The 5759-nt window shown below is 35.1% G+C and overlaps 1 pseudogene across 1 annotated transcript; it reads right to left on the reverse strand.

Moving 5' to 3' along the window:
* Positions 1–2616: 2616 nt before the first annotated feature.
* Positions 2617–3567, reverse strand: LOC308706261 (olfactory receptor 8G17-like; annotated as a pseudogene). The gene has a single exon. The product of its transcript is annotated as an olfactory receptor 8G17-like (transcript).
* Between the last annotated feature and the right edge of the window lie 2192 nt (positions 3568–5759).

Below are 5759 nucleotides of genomic sequence, written 5' to 3' on the forward strand. Positions count from 1 at the left end.
GCGTCTGATTGTTTTCTTTTATTTTACAAAAGCACAACGTTTTCTTGTTATTGTGAGTTTACACAAATAAAAGTAGTTGAGAATAATGTATTATTATTTTCTGTATGACCAGAAATGATAGAGTATTTTAAGTTGTTTCCACTGTTGATAGGAAAATGCAAGTGTTCGCGCCTGCGCCTCTGTGTCATGCAGTGGGCGCTCCACCTTTGTTCCTTTTTTGCATAAAAGCGTCTTCTAAATATAGCCTATTAAATATTATAATTAAATAATATAAAATTATTATTATTTGCGTAGCTATACATGGACCTCAAACACACAGTGTCTTCTAAGTCAGGTGACTGTAAATGCGCAAAAACTGTTTCCATTGCAGTTTTGTGAAATATTCCTTTTTCGAATTGCCTGAAAAACCCCCTCATGCGAGCGTAAAACTTTTTTTGCGATAAACGGGAGTTTTTGCGAAATTGACGTGTTTCCATTGTGCTTATTTTCAATTTGCAATTTCAATTTGCGCAATTTGAAGGGTAATGGAAACGTGGCTACTGTCTAATGCAGACAGGTTTTTTCAACGGTTCGGCAGTAAACGAGGCACTACGTAACTGCCAATAACCAATCAGCAAACCTCAAGATGACTGACATTTAATTTAGCTAATTAAATTGCATTTTTCATTGCAGGGCAGGGCCAGGTAACAATGCTAGACCAATCAACAAACTTTAAATGAAAAATTAAATGACTGACATATTATTGAAAAAAAAATCAAATGTAAACGTGCGGGGCCCATGGGCTTGAGCCCAGTCAAGCCCAATGGTAAGTCCGGCCTTGGGTTTAAGAGTTTTCAGTTCTTCAGGAAACCTTCAGACAGTGTTTGGCTTCAGTTTGAAACCAAATAATCTTCATGCTTGTCTTCCTTAACAAAAAATTGCCATAGATTGAGTACGCAAGAAGTAAAAATGCATGTGCCTTGTGTTTATCAGTATCCTTATGTTTGTTGGGTAAAAAAGAAAAATTATATAAACAAAGTAAAAATTAATTTGTCTGATAACTACCATATAGATTCTATAGATATCGCGATATCGTGAATTCTTTTGGCCACAATAACCATGGTGTGAAAAATCTAACATCGTGACAGCCCTAATTCAGTCTAATATCACTGACTCTGAAACCTTTATTTGATAAGCAACTTATTACAGTTGGTCTGAAGCGATAGTTTACAGTCTAAAAAGTTTAAAATATTGTAATTTTTCTTACTAACTTTTTGAAAGTTGGAGAAAAAAAATTGTTTGATGCTCCAACTTCTAGGAACACATGAGCTTGCATAATATGTATTCCCAGAGATGTATTTATTTTATTTTTTTATAAAAGATGAGTAAATGGTGAGGACGTATTTCTGGGAGTACTGCAGTTTCTTTTAATACATAATACAGAATAGCAACATACATGATTTCTTTTTCAGATTAATCAGTGGAAAGAAAGAAAAAAAAGAGGAACAAAAGGAAGAAGCTAAGCAAGAGAAAAAAGGGGGGACAAAACATGCTACTTTATGTCAAGACTTCAGCATTTGAAATTAATTGTTGGTTTAAAAAAGCAGTTTTAAACGAAAAAGAAGTGTTGTAAATCTGTTTTACAAAAAAGTTGTTTTTCAAATAAAGTTTTCTGAGTCAGTGAAATGAGAATTTGTATGTATGTTTTTTTGTACTTACCCTGTAACTACATGGAACAAGAGGGTAACATGAACCACTTTAATTTACAGCCCGCAATTACACACTTACCCTGTAACTACATGGAACAAGATGGTAACAAGCACTACTACATGAAACAAAAAAATATATAAAAGGGAATTTTGCATTACAGAGCTTCTTTAAAAAACACCTTAGAATGCCCATATTTTTTGCACTGTTTGCAAATGATCATAATTATCATAACAAGCATGCATATATTTTCATCATGAGCGGCTTGAATGTAGTTCAGCACTATAAAAAAATCCTGTTTTAAAAGAAACAGGTGCAGCGATCTGTTCCATTCTTTTGTACTTGGAGTGAATTGCACTCTCTATAGTTTTCAAAGTCACAGCCTCCCTTCTGACACAGAAAACACACACACACACACACACACAATTACACAAATAAGTAAACAAAAAAAAAAACTTCATACTCTTCATTGTATGAACTAAATATGCTACAAAAGCTATTTGGTCAAGAGCTGTGAGTGCTGATGAAAAATATTCCATATCAAACACACAATTTGTTGTTTTGCATTATCAAAAACAATCATCAGTTCAAACTACTCAAGCTGATTTTACAGATATGAAGCAGACAATAACTCATTTTAACAGAACATGTTACATCAACGACAAAAATTGTTCACATATAATGTGCCTTTCTGCAACATTCGTAATATCTTCACCAAATTTGGCTCAGATCATCTTTTTATACCAGGCTGATTAAAAGTGATCAAAAGCGTTTTGGGGGTGTTCATGATTATTGATCATGATTATTTTGTGGAGAAAAAGTATGGGCTAAATCATTTTCACAGTAGCACTTTTACAATATTATTGATATTCTCATTTTCATCCAGAGAAAATGGCATTTTATAATGGATTTTCTTTCTTTATAATTAATTTACTTTAGATTAACTTTATTTCTGTACCAAAACTTTACAGATTTTTGTCTTATTTCTTTGGTTTGTAGACCATATACTAAAGGATTTAGTCCTGGTGGTACAATGTGAAACATTATACTAGCTAATTTCCTGCTGTCAGAGTATTCTGGAAAACGATGGAGAAAAAACACAGTGGCACCAGAAACAAACATGATGATATAAACAGCTATATGAGTACTACATGTTTTTATGGCTTTGGTGTTGAGTGCTTTGTTTTTGCTGGTTATGCATACAGAAGCAATCTTGGTATATGTTATAAACACTGATCCAAGTGAGAAGATAAAGGCAATAACAGTATAAATTATTCCAAACACATTATTTATGACCACATTTTCACAGGACAGTTAAAACAGTGAGGCATTGTCACAGAAAGGGTTTTCAATGTTAGACCTGCAGCGAGAAAGGCGTATAGTGAGACCCAACATAATAGACACCATGAATACTGACAGCCCCCAGGCTGATGCTGATAGTTTAATAACCATTTTATTGGTCATTATAGTCGTGTATTGCAATGGATTACATATAGCCACATATCTGTCAAAGGCCATGATCATCAGCACATAGTGGCATGCTGCTGCAAATATGTGCCCAAAATATGCTTGAACAACACACCCCACATATGTAATGTAACGCTCTGAGGCTTCCCTTAAAATGTCCTGCATTAAGCGTGGCAACACGACAGAGGTCCCTAGTATATCATTCACTGGAAGGTTACAGAACAGAAAATGCATAGGATGATGTAGATTCTTCTCAGTTGAGATCAGGATTATAAGTCCAATGTTACATCCCATTGCGAATATATAAACCAAGAGAATCAGGATGAAAATAGGATAGGAAGACTGAACTTTCAGTCCCTGAGAATGCTGAATGCTGTTTGTGAGAATGCTGTTTGTGAATGTCAGGTTGTCCATTGGCTGCTCAAAACCTGCAAACAGCATCACACAGACCTGTCATCGTCATTAATAGCATAAAATTGCTACAAACAATGTTCCCTGCTATATGCAATGATGAATATACAAAAAAATATGTTGTTGTAAACAGTAAAATCTAATTATAACATATTTCCATATGTAAGTCTATATATTATTTGTAAATTACATTACTTGCTGTCTGATCAGTTTTCATGGTCTATATTAAATGGCACCCCTTTAAAATCACACAATCAATCATAGTAACACAATCACTAGTAAATTTTAAATCAAAGAACCTGCAGTCTGTTGTTACTATAAATTAATACCAAGATAGCTGATTATTTTTACAGATTGCTTCAAGTTGTCAAGTTAACTAATTAATTAGCAGTCAGTTCAGTATTTAGGGTTACATGAATAATGACTTACTTTTTTCTGAAGAATACTTGCGAGCCTTTGCCTTTAAATATGCGGTTCAATGTGACACTGCCATCACCCAAGAGTGACATGACCAACTGGTTGCCATGAACACAGCCACTGAAACTGCAATGATATTGTCATGTTTAAATGGCCTTGCTCTAGTTACCTGTAGGGGGCGTGTTTTTTGGCAACACATGAACATGTAATGAAGCATGCATTTATAATACAAGGATATTCTTAATGCATTCTAATACATGCATTATGCCTTACATAATGCCTTACATCTGATAAATAATCATAACAACAGTTACAATACATTATAATACTTACCTATTTGTGGTTATATCTTTTAAGAGTACAATGCATTATAACACCAGATGAAGCCTGCATTTGTAATGCATCATAAGGGTGTTCTTGATACATTATAATGCATGCATAATGCCTTATAAACTACCTTATAATGTGTTGTATCTCACGAATAATCGTAACAACAATAATAATACTTATCTACACTGTTAGACTTTTCTGTAATTTCTACAGTTATTTACTTTAAATCCCCCAGTATTATACTGCTATTTCTCTTTACAGTAAATAACTGTGATTCCAATTGCATCATGGGAATTTCTGTGACGTCTAACACCACATACAGAGACTTACTGTATTTTTTAAATTTGCTGTATACTACTGTATTTGTCTAATGCCGAGTTCAGACTGCACGATTTTCAAAGTAGTCGGGTCACTGTTCTTTTCACACTGCGTGACTATCCAGGTTAACATTCAGTTGCTGGTGTGTTCACACTGCACGATGCATCGGCGACTGGAGGTTTCACACTGCATGACTTTCAAGAGGAAGAATCGCCGACAACTTCTGTCTGGTCCGCAAACTACGTTTCGCAACCAAACACACGCGAGAAGTGATAAGGAAATAGCGCAAAATCCCGTGTGCGTAGACCACAGTTTTCGCGCGACACTGAAATTGTTATTAAAAATGATAGCCTGCAAGAAGCTTGCGATCTAAATAGTCTGTGTACTGATTTGCAGCGAAAAGGAGAAAAAGAAAAACATATTATGCATGAGGAAATGGCTGGGAAGACAAGGGGAGCAAGGACTGTGTGTTCTGCAAAGAGAGTTGGGGGTAAATAAATAATTTTGCAATGTGCTGCTGTTGCTGCTGGTCAAGCATGTTTGTGCTTTGTTTCTGTTTGATATAATTGTAAATATATCTATTAAAATACTGATATTGTGGTCTATAACTCCTCCCTGAACATCCCACTGCTCTGTATCTTGTTCTCTCATTGGCTATCGGTCATCGCCGATGTAGTTTTCACTCAGAACACTTTCACACAGCAGGATTTTGAATCGCCGACAGGTCCAGATATTTAGCATGCCAAATATCTCACGGGCGTCGGCGACTCGTCTGCGATTATCTCAGATCGCGTCTTTGCTCATTCACACTGCGTGATTGCCACTCGCGTGAACGAGCACCGATTTGCCTGTGATTTCGGGCATTTGTCTGCGATTTCTCAAAACCTGTCGGCGAGCCAAAATCGGGGCTAAATATATATAACAGAGTTCATTTGCAAAAACAGATAACTCCGTTCTTGTTCATTTTCATATATCATGTTTTTTTTATATATTGTGCATTTGAATATCAATCAAACTGCAGCCGGGTTGTTTTGATTAAGTAATAATAACAACAACAAAAAACAAACAAACAAACAAACAAAAAAATATATATATATATTTTGTGTGTGTGTGGCAAAAGCAGATAACTC

The sequence above is a fragment of the Scardinius erythrophthalmus genome (genome assembly GCF_964197995.2).
Source record: "Scardinius erythrophthalmus genome assembly, chromosome: 17".
In the NCBI taxonomy this organism is placed as follows: Eukaryota; Metazoa; Chordata; class Actinopteri; order Cypriniformes; family Leuciscidae; genus Scardinius; species Scardinius erythrophthalmus.